Genomic DNA, 23958 nt, shown 5'->3' on the forward strand with positions numbered 1-23958 from the left:
AGCTTTCCCTTGTCACTATTCTCTTAGCAAAGTAGATTCTGAAAACTATAAAATTCCTGAATTCTGAATCCCAGAATTCCTGAACAGCTGAGTCCTGCACCACTAAAAGACAAAATGGAACTTATATGTAATTTTAAATTAAATTATCACTATTCTTTAATAAAAGGGATTTGCGTCCATCGCAGAAGGCATCTGATGGTAACAACATGTGAGAGCAACCACCAAGGCTCACTTTTCAGAGGATTTTGTCTTCATTAATGAGGTGGCTGCTCTCACATGCAACAGACCATCCGTGAAATGCCTTCTGCGATGGACGTTAGCAAATCCCTAAATAAAAAGAACTAATAAAAATTCAAGAAGCACATCCTTTGTGACAGAGTAGGTCCAATTAGTATGAAAACACTCTATTAGGGTCCTCTTGGTATTTTAATTCTACATGTATAATATACAAACACAAATTTTCCCAAACCAAAAGCTAATGCACTCCCAATTCTTAATCTACATCATCATCAAACACACCACCAATACAAATCAGAAAAAATGGACCAACTCTTCTTATGAAATATCACCGCGAAGGCGATAAGTTGGAACAGCTACTAGATGGGTAGCTCTAGGGACTGCGAGGCCGAACTCCTCAGTCATGTCCAAGTCAGTGGAAGATATGTCATTCGGAAGCTCCCAATTAAAGCAGTGAACCAATTGTGCTAATACCAGCCGAACCACTGTAAGCCCCAATTGTATTCCAGGACAACCTCTACGTCCAGAACCAAAGGGAATCAGCTGAAAATCTCGGCCCTTGAGGTCTATACTACTACCCATGAACCTCTCAGGGAAGAATTCTTCAGCATTAGGCCATGCATCAGGGTCTCGTCCGATTGCCCAGTAATTTATAATGACACAAGATTTTTTAGGTATATCGAAGCCATTAACTATACAGTCCTCCATGGCCTCATGAGGGACGAGCAATGGGGCCACTAGATGGAGTCTCAAACTTTCCTTCACCACCATGTCCAAGTACTCCAACTTTTGTAGGTCTGATTCCTCCACTTTGTGCTCCATGCCAATCATAGCCTCTAATTCTTCTTGGACCTTCTTCATTACTCGTGGATGCCTGAGGAGCTCAGAGATTGCCCATTCGATTGCAGTTGCCGACGTATCCATTGATCCCGCAAGCATGTCCTATGAAAAATTGTACTTCTTATGGTTACTAAGCATATACGTACTTAATCAATGGAGCTCATGGGTTTTTTAAACATGTTATGAAGACTAGAATCAGATGTGTTGAAATATAAATTGTTAATTAACACCAATTCTAAAAGCTTAACCTTTTGGTCTTTTGGAGTAATTGAGCTCGATCCTATCGTGTAAATATTGTTTGGTTCTAAATCTTCCACCCTCCTCGGTTTTGCTTTCCAGCAGCACTAACCGTGCCCGACCCACTCCGTGGGGCCTGCCCCTTGGTGATGCTGAAAACGCTTCTACACAAGGAGAATGAGAGTTCAAATATATAGCCCATGAACTTTCTCTCCCTTTCCGATGTGGGATCTTACAATCCACCCCCCTTAGGACCCAGTGTCCTTGCTGGGACATCGTACTACGGGAGGTACGACTCTGATACCATTCTATCACGCCGTGACTACACTGTGCAAATATTGTCTGATTTTAGGTCTTCTACCCTTCTCAGTTTTGTTTTCCATCAGTACTCCGCTGGGTCTACCCCTTGGAGATGCTGAAAACGCGTCTACATAGGGAGAATGAGAGTTCACAAATATAGCCCAAGAACTTTCTCTCCCTTGTTGATGTGTTATCTTACAATCCACTCCCGCTTAGGGCCCAACGTCCTCACTGGTACTGCGGGAGGTACAACTTTGATACCATTTTGTCACGCCCTGACTCCACTATGTAAATAGTGTCCTGTTTTGAGTCTTCTACCCTTCCCGGTTTTGTTTTCCAGCAGCACTCCGCGGGCCCTCCCCACTCCGCAGGGCCCGCCTCTTGGAGATGCTAAAAACTCGTCTACATAGGGAGAGGGAGAGTTCATATATACAGTCCGGGAACTTTCTCTCACTTTCCAATGTGGGATCTTATAGTTAATTAGTTCCTTCATATGGTATTAGAGCTATTGCCTCACGGTAGGTTCTGGGTTCAAAACCCAATTGACTCCTTGATATTAAACATCCACGTGTATAATGAACCCAAAAAAAGAGGGTTTACACGTAACGGGGAGTGTTGAAGTATAAATGATTACATAACACAAACTCTAAAAGATTATACTTTTGGAGTAATTGGTTGTTTCACAAGAAGCTATTACGTACTTGTGTGATTTCTATATTTCCTTACCGACATGATTGCCTTAACGTCTGTTCGATAAAGTTGGAACTCAGAATCCTTGGAATTCATGAGGGATAACATGACATCAACGAAGTCCAGCTGCTTGCCTTGCCGAGCATCCATGTGTTCATCAATGATCTTCTCAAAAAATTTGTCAACTACCTTGTTTATAGCCTTCATTTTGCGACGTAGCCCTTGAATGTCTACTACTCCAATGTAAGGGATATAGTCTGCTAGATTAAAAGTAGCTGGCAATCTCATTCCCTCTTGTATCACACCTTTGAATCCTCTTTCATCCAAATCCTCATCCATGTACTTCTTCCCAAATACCATCCTACATGTCATGTCTGCTGAGAGAGATGCCACCTTCGCACTTAGATCAACGCTAGCACCTATCTTGGCGGTGTCCTTAACGATTGGACAAGAAGACCCAACTCTTCTTTCCTCATGGACTTGAAGGAATCGATCTTAAGGTTGCTAAGCAATTGTAAGGTGCACAATTTGCGAGCGTTACACCAATAAGGGCCGTACTTTGAGAAAGACATTCCAGCACAGTCATAAGACATGTGTTTAGCGGCCTCGGTGAACGGCCTACTGGCGAACACATGGTCATGCGTCTTGAGAAACTCTTGGGCCGCCTGTGGAGATGAGACTACCACAGTTGGAACTAGGCCTAGGCGCATGTACATGATCGGGCCATATTTCTTGGCTAACCGATGGAGGTCGTGATGAGGGAGTTTACCCAACATGTGAAGGCTGCCCAAAATTGGAAGCCCTTGAGGGCCAGGAGGTAATCTATTCTTGCCTTTTCCTCGAATTGCACATAGGATATAGGCAAGGGACCAGAACCCTGCTAGTACAAGAAAGAGAAAAGCAGCCCAAGAAGATATGGAAGGCATGGCCGTGGAAAATCAAACACCCCTTTTTCCTTGCTCACTTGAAAGCTGAAGCTACGTAACAACACACTTTTAAGGTGGGGAGGTGATGACAAGAAAATTCTGATGTGGGTTTGGTGCAACGAGTTAATGCAAGAAGAATATTGGAATTACGAGAAATAATTTAATGAAGGGCCTTATGAACATGTAAAGGTGGTACGATAAAGGTCCCACCCTTGATATTTGATCCAACAGCAGGATCAAATATCAAGGATGGGATGATGACCCTTTATCATATAATTTCTTATTGGAATTACAGTGGGTTTTGGTTTTGTAATAGGTGATAATCCGTACATGGTGGTGTTGATTTCATCCACAAAACTACGAGTGGCTATAATAATCTGATCACTATCATTAAATGAATGACTGAAAGTCCAAAATATCTCATATGCCGGTGAGCTTAGGACACCTCTCTTGACTTTTTAGAGAGAGCGAAAGAGGCGTGAGAAATCTGGCTGGGTTGAACGGTTCTTACAGATATTAAAATAAAGGAATGATATTCGGCACTTTTGCTTTCTTGGGCCACCCCTTGTAGTGTAAAAGGGTTTTCATAAATACATTAGAGGGCAAGTTGCTTGAAAGATTCAGTTCCTCTTTCATAGAATTATCTTTTTTTTTTTTTTTTTTTTGGTTTGCTTTTATTTTGTTGTTTGTCTGTTTTGGTGTTCATTTGGAGCGTGTCTGTGCTTCCTTCGTTGTTTGTTCTCATTTTCAAGTTCTGGAAGGGTTGCTTTTCGTTTCTCATATATATCTAATTCCTTCTTTTAATATATCTGGTCGGGGTCCTGCCTAACCCCAGCTTACCCATCAAAAAAAAAAAAAAAACATTAGAGGGCGCAAATATATCACTTCCTTAAAAATAGTGGTGACCATGGTTTTGAAATTTCGATGGAAATCCGAAATTTCGGACCGAAATTTTGAAATTTTGAGTTTCACTCTGAACCGACACCGAAACGTGATACCCGAAACCGTATTTTATTTCGCCCGAAATTTTGGAATTTCGGTCGAAATTTCTTTTTTTTCCGAAATTTCATCCAAAATTCTAAAATTTCACCCAAATAGCTGTTTTTTTTTTATTTTTAATTTATTTAATATTTTACAGAAATTACCAAAATTTCAGAAATTTCAGCCGAAATTTGGTATCAAATAAAATATTGTTTTTAACATTTCACCGGATTTCGGTGGGATCTGAAACCGAAATTTAAAACCATGGTGGTGACTTACACTGAATTTCACTTTCCATGAACAGATATATTGTCTCGTGGCTGGTCTGTATAGTGGTATTATTGGTTTGTTTCATTAATTTGCTTCATGATAAGATGGTTGATTTGGCTCATCATTAGCCTCATCAGTATGCGTAAGCCTTCTAAAATGGAATATCTTACTGCTTCTATATAACCCGCCTTCTTTTTTACTAGGGTCTGTCTGGATGTGGACCAAAAAAATCGCCTTCTTTCCATAGCTCCAAGTCATCTTAAAGGTGATGATGCCAAAATCTGGATCTGGGCGTCAGGCGAGCGCTATCGGCAAAACCAGCAGCTTAGGTCAGTAGAGCTCCTATTCATGGGTGCATGCGCTCATAGAAAACAACATTAGAAGGGCCCCGGAGTGGAGACTCGGGGGCACCCTCCGATGCTCAAGTCAAGTATCAGTATCACCGATATCTAAGCAAGACTAATAGAGATAAACATGCTTATGGGGGGGAAGAAGAGTGTCCTTTACCATTGAGCAAGGGGGTGCCTTTTATAGGCTTAGAGTTCTTACACCATGTTTTGGTGTATAAGCCATGTGTCCTTGTGCATGCCATGTTTTTAGCATGTTTGCCACTTGTCGGTGTGCTTGCCATGCATTAGCATGTATGCCATGTGTCTAAAGTAAAAGAGGAATTTATTTATTTTTCCCCCAACACTTGTTTTCATACTCTTCTTGATCACAATTAGATTCCTTTGGTATAAGGGTGACACGTGGTGGGCTTTAACGGTCCTACCGTATTTTCTCCCTATCATAATACCCCCTACTCCTAAATGGACCAAGGGAGTAAGTTCATTTGTCCGATCACAGAATATAGTGAAGAGGGTATTGATGGGAATCTGGGAAGGAGAAGGGGGGTGTTGCTACATTCGGCGGTTCTTTCTCGATAGGCCTTTTCTCCATCTAAGTGGAATAGCCGTAGGGTGACCGGACCCTTGTCCTGAGGTCCGAGCATTTTTTGCTCAACCAGGCTCTTTTTCCATCTAAGTGGAATGGTGGTAGTGCGGCTGGACCCTTGTCCTGAGGTCCGAGCCTTTTTTGCTCAACGAGGCTCTTTTTCCATCTAAATGGAATGGGGGTAGTGCGGCTGGACCCTTGTCCTGAGGTCTGAGCCTTTTTTACTCAACCAGGCTCTTTTTCCATCTAAGTGGAATGGTAGTAAGGTGGTTGGACCCTTGTACTGGGGTCCGAGCCCGTTTTTGCTCAACCAGGCTCTTTTTCCATCTAAGTGGAATGGTAGTAGGGTGGCTGGACCCTTGTACTGGGGTCCGAGCCCTTTTTTGGTCAACCAGGCTGTTTTTCCATCTAAGTGGAATGGTAGTAGTACGGCTGGACCCTTGTCCTGAGGTCTGAGCCTTTTTTACTCAACCAGGCTCTTTTTCTATCTAAGTGGAATGGTAGTAGGGTGGCTGAACCCTTTTACTGGGGTCCGAGCCCTTTTTTGCTCAAGCAGGCTCTTTTTCCATCTAAGTGGAATTGTAGTAGGGTGGCTGGACCCTTGTACTGGGGTCCGAGCCCTTTTTTGCTCAACCAGGCTCTTTTTTCATCTAAGTGGAATGGTAGTAGGGTGGCTGGACTCTTGTACTGGGGTCCAAGCCCTTTTTTACTCAACCAGGCACTTTTTCCATCTAAGTGGAATGGTAGTAGTGCGGCTGGACCCTTGTCCTGAGGTCTGAGCCTTTTTTCCTCAATTAGGCTTTTTTCCATCTAAGTGGAATGGTAGTAGGGTGGCTGGACCCTTGTACTGGGGTCCAAGCCCTTTTTTGCTCAACCAGGCTCTTCTTCCAACTAAGTGGAATGGTGGTAGTGCGACTGGACCCTTGTCCTGAGGTCCGAGCCATTGTTGCTCAATCAGGCTCTTTTTCCATCTAAGTGGAATGGTGGTAGTGCGGCTGGACGCTTGTCCTGAGGTCCGAGCCTCTTTTTGCTCAACCAGACTCTTTTTCCATCTAAGTGGAATGGTGGTGGTAGTGTTGGGCCCTTGTGCTGAGTTCCGAGCCTTTCCCACTATACTTGGTATTTTCCATCAGGTGGAATTGTGGTGGCCCTGCCAGACCCTTGTGCTGGATTTCGAAACTTTCTTACTGTACTTGGTATTTTTCATCTGGTGGAATTGGGGTGGTAATGCCGGGCCCTTGTGCTGGGTTTGTAATAACTCTTTGAACTCTCTTTCTTTTTCCGCCTCTCTTTTTTGTTGTTGTGAGGACCTGGAAAGGAAGGCTCGCTTGCTTCCTGCATATTTTATGTGACACTGTATACGGTAGTTGAGCCCTTTGCAGGTTTCTTCTTGATGGAATGTTGTTGATTTCTAATTTCGTCGGCAAGAATACCTCTATTGCGCCCTTGCTGGGTGTCACTTCAGGGTATCTTGTTTGTGGAAGGGTCATCTTCCTCTCGAGTGATCAGCTCGGAGTTGATTGGCCCTGCCTGCCCCTTTTAAAATGGACAGGTCTTTTTTTTATGGGGAGCGTTTTAGGGTATTTTCGGAGGGATCAACCCAGATGTTACCTCAGTCCCACTCCCTGTTTTCTTTCAGTCCCGCATACATCACGGGCCGGAAAGTGGAGATGCACATAGTTTAGGCAGGAACGCAATTTCATTGATCGCAAAGGGAAATACATAGCTTTGTGCTGAAAATAACAAAAAGAGACAAACAAAACATACATGATAACTTAAAAGAAAACACACCTCTTACCCTTCCTTTTTACTGATAAAACTTTTGGAGGCTGTCCATGTTCCAGCTTGGAGGGACTGGGGTTCCGTTGATGTCGTGCCTCGGTATCTCCAACCATATAAGGTGGGATTCGGGTTCAGTTGATGTCGTGCCTCAGTATCTCCGACCGCATAAGGTGGGATCCGGGTTCCATTGATGGCGTGCCTCAGTATCTCCAACCATATAAGGTGAGATCCGGGTTCCGTTGATGTCGTGCCTCAGTATCTCCAATCATATGAGGTGGGATCCGGGTTCCGTTGATGTCGTGCCCTGGTATCTCTGACCGTATAAGGTGGGATCCGGGCTCCGTTGATGTTGTGTCCTGGTATCTCCGATCGTATAAGGTGGGATCCAGGCTCCGTTGATGTCGTGCCCTGGTATCTCCGATCGTATAAGGTGGGATCCGGGCTCCGTTGATGTCGTGACCTGGTATCTCCTACCGTATAAGGTGGGATCCGGGTTCTGTTGATGTCGTGCCTCGGTATCTCCGACCACATAAGGTGGGATCCGGGTTCTGTTGATGTTGTGCCTCGGTATCTCCGACCGCATAAGGTGGGATCCGAGTTTCGTTGATGTCGTGCCTCGGAGGGGTCTTTTTGGCGACGCTTAGTGTAGACACCCCATTTTGTTTTGTTTTAATCAACAAATAAATTAGTGTGTTAAATCCATGTGAGAACCCCCTCTATCATTGATTTATATGTTTTAGGTCATTAATATCTTGATCTGACTTTACGGATCATCAATCGGGACAAAATAAGCTAGGGTCACTTCATAGCCCGGACCCTGATTCCATTCCGAGACCCGATTTCCGTAAATCGTTAGATCAATGGCAGATCATGACCTGGGTCTAACCATCCAAAACCACCTAACCTCTCCTCTCATCCTAACCATTCAAACCTCACCTAACCTCACCTAACCTCTCCTCCCATCATAACCATCCAAACCTCACCTAACCTCACCTAACCTCACCTAACATCACCTAACCTCACCTAACCTTACCTAACCTCACCTAACCTCACCTAACCTCCTATCCCATTCTCCTATAAATACCCTCTCATCTCACCAAAGAAAAGAAGGAAAAAAAAGAAAAGAGGAGAGAACCCCTCTCTTAGAAAATTCAAGCCCTCTCTCTAGACCAAATCCCTCTTCTCCATAAGTTTGCATGGAATATCGTCTACAAAAAGGTATGTCTTTTGGAATTTTATTTTCTTTTCTATATTTGTAGGATTGAGTGTTGTTTTGCGTATATTTTGGTTGATGTCATGTTTAATTTTGTACTAGTTTGGCCTTGGTCATGTTCTCACTTATGCTAAATATGATTAATGTGTTAGGGTCATTAGAACCTATTTGCAATGGGATGTTGAAATCATTGGCTTGTTAGGGAATTTAGATTTCTTTTGGGAAAACAATTCATTAAAAATTTTGAACATTTACAAGAAAGAAAACTTGAATTTTACATGAATTATCAAAACCCATTTAATTTGGCTTACAAAACCTCCATCTTTCAATTGATAACAACAGCCCCCACTCCAATTTGATAACAACAGCCCCCACTCAATCTCAAGAACCCAATATCCATACCCCACCTTGCCAAGTAGATAAAAACAACCCCTTTTTCAAACATCCCATTTGAATCTAATCTCAGGCCCATTCAAGCCATTTTTCATATTCACCGTCTTTTAATCACTAAAAAAATAAGAACTATCAAAAGAAAACATGGGGGTGCCAATATCATTCCCGTCATAGTGCTAGCTGTTAGACTTTAAACAGATTTTTCGACCTCTAAACAACAGAATCGTGGGAAATGGTTAACTACAAAGTCGTAGATATTTTCGTGCCGTTTCCAACGAGTATTCGTGCTAGATCAGACAGCGAGCGGTTAAAAAGTTAAGTCCAAAATGGTTGCGGCACACCTTTAGGCATTTCCAGTTTAATGTTGCTGTCCTTTTGTTTGCAACACAAATTCGAACCTCTAAATCACAGATTTACAAACAATGGAGAACTACAAAGTTGTAGCCCTATAAAAGATCTTTCCAACGCATGTTTGTACGTTGAATTTGGCCAAGCGGTTAAAGAGTTACAACAGTTTTAGTGGGCTGCATTTGTCAGATCTTTTAATGGTCAATGGTTTGTCGAATTTGTGCAATTGTCAAAACTTGGTTGTGTTAACGTCATTTTCCAAACCAAAATCGAAAGACATTAATCTAAAGTACATCCAACCTAAAATTAACAAAACTAAAATTCACCCATTTAAAATCCACTGATAAAAATCCGTTAAAAGCCATTAACCAAAAGACCACTAAAAATTTCAAATGAAACTAAAACCTTCTAAATAAACAACTTTAAAAGCTACCAAACACACTAAATACCTTCAGATAATAAAAGCTTCAAGAAAACTCTAAAAGTTTCCACAAACCCAAAAGAATTCGAGATTCCCAAGAGCCGGTGGATTCAAAATTCCTTTAGGAACCCTTAGAGCCCAATTTAGGAACACTGGTGTCGTGTCGTGTCGTGTCCTAAGTTTTAGGGAGTCTTAGGTTTTAGGGAGTCCTAGAGTCAGGAGTCCAGCCTCATCACGGACGTTTGCTATGTATAGCAACCGTGCCATAGGTTTAGTTACACTAGTCACCCGATCTTTTCCATAGGACAAGCCTAGTAAACTAGGATGTAGGCTAACCTGCATTAGTCTAAGGGACAACTTGCATTTAGATAAGAATCATATAGCATCTTCGATGAAATCCTAAGATAATAAAATCCTCAACTTGAATTAAATAACTTCTCTTAAAACTGTTGAAACAGTCAATCCCGTCTAGGTCGGTGTCTTAGTTGAGTTAGGCATATGTAACTTAGCTTAGGTGCACCGAACTACGTCGACTCTGATCCCAGTGAGGCTTGGGTACGTAGGCAGCTTGGATGTCTGATGGCATACCACCCGCGAGTCGGCACCACAAACAAATTGTGGTGTTTTGTATATTAATATTCTTGTAAATGCTTAATCAAATCACTTAGGACTTTCCATTGAAATTAGAATTCTAGGATGCATGTCACTTAGTTCGCACATAAACATAGAGTTGAATGAGCCATTTAAAATAAATTCAAAAGAGTTAGCTTTTGGAATCGAAGACCGATTATCGGGCAGGAATGGTGCATGTGGTGGATAAATCCCCATACCTTCCATTCTCGTAACCAGGTAGCGAGTCTAGATTTCTGGTCAATTATGGGTCCTAGATCCCACATCTAGGTGGCGACTCTGTCATTTTCTTTCGTGTGGAATTCGGGTTGCCTTAGTGATCCCAAGTTCACATGAAAGATGAATTCAAATCAATCATAAAATGCACACGCCAATCGCGTGGTTACGAGAGACCAAGAGAGAGCGCGCGGCGGCTCGCGCCCACACCCCTCTCGCGGGATCGGGTACCACAGTCTGGCGACTCTGCTGGGGATCACCTAACTTCATTAAAATTTCAAAAGATAATTCATTTGAATTTAATTTTAAATGGCTCATAAAAACTCTATACTTGTTAGATTAGTTTGTCTTGTTTTATTTTCTCATCACATTTTACTCAAACTTAATTTAACAAAACCTGAAGGCATCATAGATTGCGCAAACATATTGCACACACTTACATCACTTGCATCTAAACTCTTGCATCTCACGTGCACACACGTCCTATTTTAGGAACCCGGAGTGTTATCTAGCATGGTTGACTGGGATTTCATCACCTGGTGCCTCTGTGCTAGAGAAGCATTCCACCCTTAGCCTGGTACCTTTATGGTACGTAAACGGATCTCTTGTTCACGTACTGATACGCCGGACACTGGTACAGTATATCGAGCAGGGATTCGCGCTAAGGGAACTCTTGGCCTTACCCCTAGATTAACCCACACATGCATGTAGTATACGAACACATGTGCATCACGTGTGTGAGCCTAGTTTAGGATATCCTACCCATTGGTGTCTAGATTAGGCCGTGGTCCATCTTCCAATGGTCACGATCGGTCCTTATATACACGAACAAAGTCATGAGTCGAGATTCTCTCTCCACTCCGATAGATTAGGATTAAGGTTGATGCCTTCAGGTAACACTGATAAAATGTGAAAAAAAAAAAAAAAAAAATTTCCCTTTGGGTTAGGATATAAATCCCATAATTTTCAAAGATCTCATAGGATTAGTCATTCATGATCTATCCGTTGAAAGCAATCTTATGCTATCTCATCTAATCTTTTGATCGTGCGTCTTTCGTTCTTCTGTCATACGATTCGATCGTATCTTCATGCCATCCCCTAACTGGCAGATGCAGAATCTCACAATCTTTCGATTATGCGTTCTCATGATCTGATCATGCCTGGTCCAGATAATCCAATCTTGCTTGTACCCCTGGTCTGTTCCTCCTCTAGGGGCTACCTTTTTCAAGATTATTTTGCTAAGTCCTTCAGAGTTCACTCTCAGAATCATTGAGCTAGGGGCATTTCCCTATGCGAATCAGTCATCATTGTCCAAAATTGAAAGTATCAGCCATGATGATGTTCAGAACGAACCAGCCTTCGCCGAGCCTTCAACGCCAAACAGTTGCAGCAGTTAAAGTTTTAGTCACTTACTATTTTATGTTGAGTCAGTCATCATGGTCAGTATAATTGTTGAGTCCGGTCTTACAGTTAAAGGTCAATGCCTAGTCCAGGCAAGTTATCTTCTGTTTCTCTTTCTTATTTAGAGTTGTGAATCGTGAGCATGTTCAGGATAGGTCGTCTGATGTAATAGCTTTTCTTTAAATAAAATTTCAGTCAGTTCCAAAAAGTTCACTTGTGTCTGTTCTTAAGTGTGCTTCTGATCTTAAAATAAGACTCCCTCCTCAAATGAGGACAAAATTGACGAAACTCCACTTGAGTCACAGCAATTACTTGAACGAGAGGAGGAGCGCCAATCCCAACCTTTCAAAGATGAAATTGAAATGATAAACACTGGCACTGAAACTTTGATTCAGTGAATGCCGATTGAAAATACATTACCCTCTAAAGAGTGTGAAGAATTGATAAAATTATTTCAAGAATAAGAAGATTGTCTAGAAAAGCTACAACCGATACCAGGGGCAAGACATAGATGGAAAGCTCAAAGAAAATGAAGAAAGTGAGAAGATATATGCTATACAAGGGGCATAGAGTGGAAACAACTTTCATATTTCCAATCAATGACCTTGGTTCTCAAATTCATAAAGCCAACAAATTCAAGATGAAAAGTTCAAGAGCAAACAATGAAAAGTGATCATCAGATATCGAGAGTACGAATCCATAGATGGAGGATGTCAAAGAACAAGTTTCGCTCTATGAAAGTCAAAAGCACGTATTAGAATCTTGAAAGAAGAAGATCCATTATCTCTTACCTGGAAATGCCGTCAAACTCCGCGAAAAAAAAAAAAAACAAAAGAGAAAAAAAAAATAATCAGTACCAGAGGGACTCTAGTAACCTAGATCGATTCCCAATCTGAACATCGAAAGGCCTCCTTTGGCCGATTAAATCCCAAAATCAAAACCCAATGTCAAAAGAATACCGATTTGCAAACCCTTCGAGCCTAAATCAAATTTTCTTGAAAACCCATCAAACTTGGGGCATTCCCCCGAACTACGCGAGACCTGATCCCTATACTGGGGTACGTAGGCAACTCGGTTGAACCGAGTTCGGTCGATTCAAAAAGGAAAAGAAATTCAATCCTTTCAAAAAAAAAAAAGAGAGGGACAAGTTCCAAAAGAAGAGAAGTTAATTGTTCCAGAAAGAAAAGAAAAAAGGAAAAAAAAAATCAAACAATTTATCTTCAAACTAGGGGCATTCGCCCTGAACTACACACGACCTGATTCCTACCTTGGGATATGTAGGCGACCTGTTCACAGGTTCGGTCGAAATCTTTGTTGAGCCTTAAGCCATTCTTTGAAAAGCCCTATCCTACCTATAAAAGTCCTTCTGGTGTTCAGAACTAATGAGCTAGGTCCTGAGATACAATAAAAAAAATGAAATGATGATGAATAAGAAAAATAACGGAGTTTGAAGATCTGCTAGACTGAAAACCTGAAAGGGCGGTCTAGGCAAAATTTAAGATCATTCCCCTGCTAAGTTGAAAACCCGAAAGGGCGGCTTAGGCAAAAGCTAAGGGGATAGCCTGCTGGATCGAAAACCTAGAAAGGTGGTTCAGGCAAAAGTTAAGGCTAGCGCGGTCCGCCAAGTTAAAAACCCTGAAGAGGTGACTTGGTCACGGTAAGAGAATCAGTATAAGAAGGCAACAGCCGGTATCAAGACTGAAGATCAACTGAAGTTCAAGCAAATTCAAGTGATATCCTCAAAACTGGGGGCATTGAAGCTAAGCAATCTTAGGGGTCGTAATTAAATTCTTGAGGCATTACTGTTTCGAGGAAGAAGTCCGGTGTTTACCAATTGAAAAACTATTCCTTGAAAGGATAGACTTACCAAACAAAACATTAACTAAGTCAGAAGCATCACTATGTTTGTCAGTATAGTCAGTCAATCTTTATTATTCTAAGTTCACTCCTTCAGGGCTGCTCAATCCTTTGAGTAGTGCCTTTCATCTAAGTTTTCTCTTTAGAAAGAGTCAATTGTCGTTCCTATGTCCAAATGATGTAACTGTCTTGGTGAAGGAGGCCAGGCCTAGGCAGCTCCCTGCAATTATACCTGAAAGAGCTCGAGAATTTAGTCAAACAACTTCATTTCAAAGAAGATCAGCTCAGAAAAATTCAGAAGTAGAAACATCAGAAAGCCCAGCTTCCGTAAAAAGATCATACCCCAGGAAGGCACCTTAAGCTTGGAAGAACCTCAGATGCAATGGTGGTTGAGCCAATTTCTCAGAAAGATGAACCATTCAAATTCATAATTCCCTTCCGGTTAGTTATCCTGGTCAAGAAATGTTTATCTAAACACCTGTCAAGAAGCAGATCCCGCTTTTCCATGTTAATATCCAAGAGAGTCGTTGTTCTAAATTACCAATCTCAAATGTCTTGTTCAAGGTTTCAGTTATCAAAATCCCCAGAAGACAAGACCAGCAGTCTCTTTGAGAAAAATCTTGTTGAAGTTTCATAAAAATGTTCCTAATCCATTCTTGCTAGTAATGGTTCTTCGTTCCAAAGGTTTGCCGTTTCATCATTCGTCAAAGTCCTAGTTTCCAACATCTTTGTCGGGCACGATCCATAATATCCCCGATTTCATTGAGTTCAAAAAAATAAAAAATTCATCAAATCCAATCTTACGTCAAATTCAAGTTCATGGAAAATCTCTAAATTCTTCGAGCCCGTTTGTGAACGGTACCTCTTTTCTCGAGCCCATTTGCAAATGGCCTCGTCTTCTCCTTGAGCCCGTTTGTGAACGGTGCCTCATCTCTCGAGTCCATTTGTGAATGGTTTCGTCTTCTCCTTGAGCCCATTTGTGAACGGTGCCTCATTTTTTGAGTTCATTTATGAATGGTCTCATGTCCTCCTTGAGCCCGTTTGTGGACGGTGCCTCATTTCTCAAAAAATCAAAAATTCATCAAATCCAATCCCCAATTCAAAAAATCCAATCCTACGTCAAATTCAAATTCATAAAAATCTCTAAATTTTTCATTGTTGAATTCATCAATCAAAGCTATCTTGTGTCGTCGAGCCCGTTTGTGAACGGTGCCTCATTTCTCGAGCCCATTTGTGAATGGTCTCGTCTTCTCCTTGAGCCCGTTTGCGGACGGTACCTCATTTCCCAAAAATAAAAATTCATCAAATCCAATCCCCGATTCAAACAAATCCAATCTTACGTCAAATTCAAGTTCATGAAAAATCTCATGTCCTCTTTGAGCCCTTCTGTGAAAGGTGCCTCATTTCTCGAGGCCGTTTGTGAATGATCTCGTCTTCTCCTTGAGCCCGTTTGCGGACGGTACCTCATTTCCCAAAAATAAAAAATTCATCAAAACCAATCCCCGATTCAAACAAATCCAATCTTACGTCAAATTCAAGTTCATGAAAAATCTCATGCCCTCTTTGAGCCCGTTTGTGAACGGTGCCTCTTTTCTCGAGGCCATTTGGGGATGGTCTCGTCTTCTCCTTGAACCCGTTTGTGAACAGGTTTCTCATTCTCTGAGTCCATTTGTGAATGGTCTCATGTCCTCTTTGAGCCCGTTTGTGAACGGTGCCTCTTTTCTCGAGGCCATTTGTGAATGGTCTCATCTTCTCCTTGAGCCCGTTTGCGGACGGTACCTCATTTTCCAAAAATAAAAAAATTTATCAAATCCAAATCCTTAATTAAAAAATAAAAATAAAAATCCATTCCTACGTCAAATTCAAGTTCATAAAAAAATCCCTAAATTCTTCGAGCCCGTTTGTGAACGGTGCCTCATTTCTCGAGTCCATTTGTGAATGGTCTCGTCTTCTCTTCGAACCCGTTTGTGAACAGGTGTCTCATTCTCTGAGTCCATTTGTGAATGGTCTCATCTTCTCCTTGAGCCCGTTTGTGAACGGTGCCTCATTTTCTGAGTCCATTTGTGAATGGTCTCGTGTCCTCTTTGAGCCCGTTTGTGAACGGTGCCTCATTTCTCGAGTCCATTTGTGAATGGTCTTGTCTTCTCCTTGAGCCCGTTTGTGAACGGTGCCTCATTTCTCGAATCCATTTGTGAATGGTCTTGTCTTCTCCTTGAGCCCGTTTGTGAACGGTGCCTCATTTCTCGAATCCATTTGTGAATGGTCTCGTCTTCTCCTTGAGCCCGTTTGTGAACGGTGCCTCATTTCTCGAGTCCATTTGTGAATGGTCTCGTCTTCTCCTTGAGCCTGTTTGTGAATGGTGCCTCATTTCTCGAGTCCATTTGTGAATGGTCTTGTCTTATCCTTGAGCCCGTTTGTGAATGGTGCCTCTTTTCTCGAATCCATTTGTGAATGGTATCGTCCTCCTTGAGCCCGTTTGTGAACGGTGCCTCATTTCTCGAGTCCATTTGTGAATGGTCTTGTCTTCTCCTTGAGCCCGTTTGTGAACGGTGCCTCTTTTCTCGAATCCATTTGTGAATGGTATCGTCCTCCTTGAGCCCGTTTGTGAACGGTGCCTCATTTCTCGAGCCCATTTGTGAATGGTCTTGTCTTCTCCTTGAGCCCGTTTGTGAACGGTGCCTCTTTTCTCGAGTCCATTTGTGAATGGTTTTCTATCCTCCTTGAGGCCGTTTGTGAACGGTGCCTCATTATCCAAGTCCATTTGGGAATGCTTCTTATCCTCGTTGAACCCGCTTGTGAGCGGCGTCTCATCTCCTTCTAAAAACTGTTTGAGAGCGATCTTTGTCCTTTCCCTTCAGAATCCATTCGAAAATGATATCTCATTCTCTAATTGCCCGTTTGTGAACGGCGCCGCATCGAGTTTTTATTATTATTCAAGTTCTAGGGTTTCATCTAAGGTTTTGCATTATGTTAAGGTGCGTTGTGTCTAGAGAGTCCTTTGTCGATTAAAACTACGCAAAATGGTTCTGTCATTTTTAACTTTGGTATTCAATGACTACGTCATCTCTACCAAAGAGGGGCATCTGTAGACACCCCATTTTGTTTTGTTTTAATCAACAAATAAATTAGTGTGTTAAATCCATGTGAGAACCCCCTCTATCATTGATTTATATGTTTTAGGTCATTAATATCTTGATCTGACTTTACGGATCATCAATCGGGACAAAATAAGCTAGGGTCACTTCATAGCCCGGACCCTGATTCCATTCCGAGACCCGATTTCCGTAAATCGTTAGATCAATGGCAGATCATGACCTGGGTCTAACCATCCAAAACCACCTAACCTCTCCTCTCATCCTAACCATTCAAACCTCACCTAACCTCACCTAACCTCTCCTCCCATCATAACCATCCAAACCTCACCTAACCTCACCTAACCTCACCTAACATCACCTAACCTCACCTAACCTTACCTAACCTCACCTAACCTCACCTAACCTCCTATCCCATTCTCCTATAAATACCCTCTCATCTCACCAAAGAAAAGAAGGAAAAAAAAGAAAAGAGGAGAGAACCCCTCTCTTAGAAAATTCAAGTCCTCTCTCTAGACCAAATCCCTCTTCTCCATAAGTTTGCATGGAATATCGTCTACAAAAAGGTATGTCTTTTGGAATTTTATTTTCTTTTCTATATTTGTAGGATTGAGTGTTGTTTTGCGTATATTTTGGTTGATGTCATGTTTAATTTTGTACTAGTTTGGCCTTGGTCATGTTCTCACTTATGCTAAATATGATTAATGTGTTAGGGTCATTAGAACCTATTTGCAATGGGATGTTGAAATCATTGGCTTGTTAGGGAATTTAGATTTCTTTTGGGAAAACAATTCATTAAAAATTTTGAACATTTACAAGAAAGAAAACTTGAATTTTACATGAATTATCAAAACCCATTTAATTTGGCTTACAAAACCTCTATCTTTCAATTGATAACAACAGCCCCCACTCCAATTTGATAACAACAGCCCCCACTCAATCTCAAGAACCCAATATCCATACCCCACCTTGCCAAGTAGATAAAAACAACCCCTTTTTCAAACATCCCATTTGAATCTAATCTCAGGCCCATTCAAGCCATTTTTCATATTCACCGTCTTTTAATCACTAAAAAAATAAGAACTATCAAAAGAAAACATGGGGGTGCCAATATCATTCCCGTCATAGTGCTAGCTGTTAGACTTTAAACAGATTTTTCGACCTCTAAACAACAGAATCGTGGGAAATGGTTAACTACAAAGTCGTAGATATTTTCGTGCCGTTTCCAACGAGTATTCGTGCTAGATCAGACAGCGAGCGGTTAAAAAGTTAAGTCCAAAATGGTTGCGGCACACCTTTAGGCATTTCCAGTTTAATGTTGCTGTCCTTTTGTTTGCAACACAAATTCGAACCTCTAAATCACAGATTTACAAACAATGGAGAACTACAAAGTTGTAGCCCTATAAAAGATCTTTCCAACGCATGTTTGTACGTTGAATTTGGCCAAGCGGTTAAAGAGTTACAACAGTTTTAGTGGGCTGCATTTGTCAGATCTTTTAATGGTCAATGGTTTGTCGAATTTGTGCAATTGTCAAAACTTGGTTGTGTTAACGTCATTTTCCAAACCAAAATCGAAAGACATTAATCTAAAGTACATCCAACCTAAAATTAACAAAACTAAAATTCACCCATTTAAAATCCACTGATAAAAATCCGTTAAAAGCCATTAACCAAAAGACCACTAAAAATTTCAAATGAAACTAAAACCTTCTAAATAAACAACTTTAAAAGCTACCAAACACACTAAATACCTTCAGATAATAAAAGCTTCAAGAAAACTCTAAAAGTTTCCACAAACCCAAAAGAATTCGAGATTCCCAAGAGCCGGTGGATTCAAAATTCCTTTAGGAACCCTTAGAGCCCAATTTAGGAACACTGGTGTCGTGTCGTGTCGTGTCCTAAGTTTTAGGGAGTCTTAGGTTTTAGGGAGTCCTAGAGTCAGGAGTCCAGCCTCATCACGGACGTTTGCTATGTATAGCAACCGTGCCATAGGTTTAGTTACACTAGTCACCCGATCTTTTCCATAGGACAAGCCTAGTAAACTAGGATGTAGGCTAACCTGCATTAGTCTAAGGGACAACTTGCATTTAGATAAGAATCATATAGCATCTTCGATGAAATCCTAAGATAATAAAATCCTCAACTTGAATTAAATAACTTCTCCTAAAACTGTTGAAACAGTCAATCCCGTCTAGGTCGGTGTCTTAGTTGAGTTAGGCATATGTAACTTAGCTTAGGTGCACCGAACTACGTCGACTCTGATCCCAGTGAGGCTTGGGTACGTAGGCAGCTTGGATGTCTGATGGCATACCACCCGCGAGTCGGCACCACAAACAAATTGTGGTGTTTTGTATATTAATATTCTTGTAAATGCTTAATCAAATCACTTAGGACTTTCCATTGAAATTAGAATTCTAGGATGCATGTCACTTAGTTCGCACATAAATATAGAGTTGAATGAGCCATTTAAAATAAATTCAAAAGAGTTAGCTTTTGGAATCGAAGACCGATTATCGGGCAGGAATGGTGCATGTGGTGGATAAATCCCCATACCTTCCATTCTCGTAACCAGGTAGCGAGTCTAGATTTCTGGTCAATTATGGGTCCTAGATCCCACATCTAGGTGGCGACTCTGTCATTTTCTTTCGTGTGGAATTCGGGTTGCCTTAGTGATCCCAAGTTCACATGAAAGATGAATTCAAATCAATCATAAAATGCACACGCCAATCGCGTGGTTACGAGAGACCAAGAGAGAGCGCGCGGCGGCTCGCGCCCACACCCCTCTCGCGGGATCGGGTACCACACTTAGCTTCAGAGAGGGCTTTTGATCTTGGCTTAGGACTTTATAGCCCATCCTTGCCGGAACTTTTAAGCTTGGCCTAGAGGAAGAACCTCAACACAAATATCATTTCAAAAGCAAACATAGAATTTCAACAAGATAAAACTGCAACCAAGATATTTTGAGGAGAACACAGCTCTACTCATGGTTTAGAAACCTCAATAGTGATCATTTACTTGGCGACTTGAAATACTCTGTTGTTTACCATGACTTTAACCGCCGATGGTTAGTATGTAACATTTCCATATAAGCGCCCATTAAATAAATGTCCTGGATTTTTCAAGTCATTCAAATAACTCGTAAGAATTTGAGTATTAATTATTATTTTGAGTGGTGAGTCTTGGAACTTGTTCCAAGGTTTTAAAGCTTTCAGGGGATGCATCATTTTCTTATGGAGCTAACCGTGAACATATCATGGCTGGAATTTTGGGAAACCCGGCTGATGAGAGTCCTTCAAAATCTTGATTTAAAGGAGCCTTTCAGCATAGCCTCGGAAGGGCTTTTTAGCTCGGACCGTGGCAGAGCCTCGATTCAGAAGAGAGGCCGAGTCTAAAAAGATGGAGGTGAAATGGGTAATCTTGGCCCCCACCATTATTCCCTTGTGTTTATTCTTTACTTTTAAATATTGTTACCTGTCTTCCCCATACCAATGCAGCTGATAGCTGACAAAGTAAGTCCCTAACGATCTGGAAGAAGGGTTTTGGCTTGGAGTAGGGCCCAAGCTATGGAATTCTGGAGTCCGTCCGGCGACTTTGCTGATGACGAAGATAGCCAAATGGAGGCCCGGAAGATTTAATAGGGCATTGGTGCCGATCTTGCTAGAAAACCAAGGTCTCTCAACCGGAGACTGGTGCCGCTATTGCTAAAGCAGAGGACCCCGACCCTCATGGTGATGGGGATGAATGAATCCTACGAGATCATGCCTTGCTGATGCTCACAGGTACGGGGAGGATTCAGTCTTAGGACCGAGCTTGAGGGTCGGGCCTAATTATTGCGGCGATGGTCGGACTTTGAGGTGACACTACACTCGACCGGAGTTGGAAGAGCTTCTCTGGTTAGGCTCGGCGGAGCTTTCTAGTTGGCTGGGGAGGGCTTCTTTGCTTGGCAGAGCTTGTGTACGCCTCTGGTTGGATGTCTGACCTCAAACGATAATGAGATCAATCAAATGACTCGAGGATAACGGCTCCAGATACCACGGACGTGGCCCACTTATGCAGCAACTTCCTCTGATGTAGGATTGGAAAAGACCCGGTAGAAGAAGCGGCTCTTTGTCAAACTTTATTTTTCAAGGACCCAATAGATCCTCCACTCCACGTATCTTAGTCTCCTTTCATATGCAACAACATGTTCCTTTCTCTCTGGTGACAAGTCTTTATAAAGAATCCTTATTTTTTATGTGGGTGTCTCTACTGGAATCACAGGGTGCTGCTATCAAAAATAGAAGTTATGATATGCCCTGATCTTTGAGCACTTCCCAAGGCAGAATAAACACCCTTCTTGCCTTCAAGACTGTATTGGTTGGGGCCCATCATCTCCAGCCGCTTGTTCCCAACGCCATAAGACTCCTCGCAAGGTAAGCAAGTTTAATTTTATAAACTTAAGAAAATTTGACAGAGGGGGGACAAATAAAAGAAATAATATCAGAGGGGTCAAGTGTATGCTGGAAATGACAGAAGGGGGTCGAAATTTAGTTTTCAAAATTTTCAATGACGAGAATGCCCCTCTGGCAGAAACAGGTGATATGACTTTTAAAAATAAAAAAGCATTTCAGTTTTTGACTTTTTTCCCTCTGTTTCTCTTCCCTCTTCTCTCCTCCCGTCTGCGTTTTTTTTTTTCCGTCCTCTCCTCCGGCGATCTCTACGGCAATCTCTCCGGCAATCTGTCCGGCGATCTCGACGAAGGTGAAGCACGTATCAAACCTCGCATTTGAAGGAAACCCTACCTGGTACGTCGTTTCGTTCCCTTCCTTTATTCAATCTCTTATTTTTTGAAATTTTAAAAGGAAAATCAGGTTGAGAGAGATGCAAAAGGGGGGGAGGAATCGTTTTTCAACCGTTTTCTATGGCATTTGAGTTCATATAGATGTCAGTTACTGCATTTCCTCCTACAGAGTAAAAGTAGTTGTAAATGCTTGTAAATGCTGTTTGTTGTTGCTAGGGTTTTCTGTTTTAATTTGTGAAATGGAGAAACGTTCTGCTGTTTTTTTATTCTAGGGTTTTCTTTTGTACATTAATTTGTGAAATGGAGAGATGGGATTTCATTTCATATATGCGTATCCACCTACAGAGTAAAATAGAGTTGCATGCTATGGTATTTGTTGATGCTAGGGTTTTATTTTTTTACGTTAATTTCTAGAATGGAGAAATACGATTTCATTTCATGTACATATCACTTACCGCATTTCCACCTACAGAGTAAAATAAATGCAAATGCTCGTCTGCTATTTGTTTATGCTAGGCTTTTATTTTTTCAATTTCTGGAGTGGAGAAATGGGATTTCAAAAGCACCTTCTTCAAAAACCCCTATATTGCCCTTCAAAACCGTCTTTAGGTACTAATAACCCAACCTCGGTAGCTGAAAACCCATGAGAAGCCCCCCTTAGGTACTAGTAACCCCATTTATGTAGCTGAAAACCCCTGAGTTTGAATTTGAGGACCATCTTCTGGATTCGATGGACCCTCCATGGATTCTTCTGCTACCCCATGCACAGGTCCCCTATATTGCCCATGAGAAGCCCCCCTTAGGTACTAGTAACCCCATTTTTGTAGCTGAAAACCCATGACTTTGATCTTAAGGACCATCTTCTGGATTTATGCTAGGGTTTTATTTTTTTACGTTAATTTGTGGAATGGAGAAATGCGATTTCATTTCATGTACATATCACTTACCGCATTTCCACCTACAGAGTAAAATAAATGCAAATGCTCGACTACTATTTGTTTATGCTCGGCTTTTATTTTTTCAATTTCTGGAGTGGAGAAATGGGATTTCAAAAACACCTTCTTCAAAAACCCTTATATTGCCCTTCAAAACCCTCTTTAGGTACTAGTAACCCCACCTCGGTAGCTGAAAACCCATGAGAAGCCCCCCTTGGGTACTAGTAACCCCATTTATGTAGCTGAAAACCCCTGAGTTTGAATTTGAGGATCATCTTCTGGATTCGATGGACCCTCCATGGATTCTTCTGCTACCCCATGCACAGGTCCCCTATATTGCCCATGAGAATCCCCCCTTAGGTACTAGTAACCCCATTTTTGTAGCTGAAAACCCATGACTTTGATCTTAAGGACCATCTTCTGAAAATTTCGAACGGGGTCAAAATTTGACATAAGGGGGACAAATAAAAGGCATAATATCAGAGGGGTCAAGTGTTTGTTGAAAATGACCGAAGGGGCTCAAAATTTGGTTTTGAAAATTTCGGATGACGAGAATGCCCCTCTGGCAGAAACCGAGTGAAATGACGTAGAGAAATAAAAAAAGCTTTTAAGTTTTCTGTCTTCCCTCTTCTCTCCTCTCGTCGGCGATCTCGACCATCTGTTTTTCGTCCTCTCCTCCGGCGATCTTTACGGCAATCACTCCGGCGATCTCGACGGCGATCTCGACCAAGGGGAAGCACGTATCAAACCTCGCATTTGAAGGAAACCCTACCTGGTACGTCGTTTTCTTCCCTTACTTTATTCAATCTCATTTTTATTTACTTTTTAAAAGGAAAATGAGGTTGAGAGAGATGCAAAAGGGGGGGGGAATCATGCAATATGTTTTTAATTTTTTTCAGTTCATATACATGTCAGTTACTGCATTTCCTCCTACAGAGTAAAATAGTTGTAAATGCTTGTAAATGTTGTTTATTGCTGCTAGGGTTTTATGTTTGACATTAATTTGTGAAATGGAGAAACGTTCTGCTGTTTATTTATTCTAGGGTTTTATTATGTACATTAATTTGTGAAATGGAGAGATGGGATTTCATTTCACATATGCGTATCCACCTACAGAGTAAAATAGAGTTGCATGCTACGGTATTTGTTGATGCTAGGGTTTAATTTTTGAAGTTAATTTGTGGAATGGAGAAATGCGATTTCGTTTCATGTACATATGTTAATGCTAGGCTTTTAATTTTACAATTTGTCGAGTGGAGAAATGGGATTTCAAAAACACCTTCTTGAAAACCATGTAGAGCTCCCCTATATTGGCCTTGAAAACCCTCTTTTGGTACTAGTAACCCCACCTAGGTAGCTGGAAACCCTTTTCTGTGAACTTGGGGACCATGTTGGGCAGTTGATGGCCCCTCCATGGCGACTTCTTCTAGGATTTGATGGACCCTCCAAGGGTACTTCTCCTACCCCATTTGAGGG

General features: G+C 41.6%; 1 pseudogene across 1 annotated transcript; it reads right to left on the reverse strand.

The window, feature by feature from the left end:
- Positions 1 to 364: 364 nt before the first annotated feature.
- Positions 365 to 3428, reverse strand: LOC143862597 (cytochrome P450 71AU50-like; annotated as a pseudogene). The gene is made up of 2 exons (XR_013240377.1): positions 2341 to 3428; positions 365 to 1179 (listed from the first exon to the last, which is right to left on the reverse strand). The product of XR_013240377.1 is annotated as a cytochrome P450 71AU50-like (transcript).
- Between the last annotated feature and the right edge of the window lie 20530 nt (positions 3429 to 23958).

The sequence above is a fragment of the Tasmannia lanceolata genome, unplaced genomic scaffold, assembly GCF_043159265.1.
Source record: "Tasmannia lanceolata isolate RefF3 unplaced genomic scaffold, GAP_Taslan_0.1 ptg000037l, whole genome shotgun sequence".
NCBI classification, from domain to species: Eukaryota; Viridiplantae; Streptophyta; class Magnoliopsida; order Canellales; family Winteraceae; genus Tasmannia; species Tasmannia lanceolata.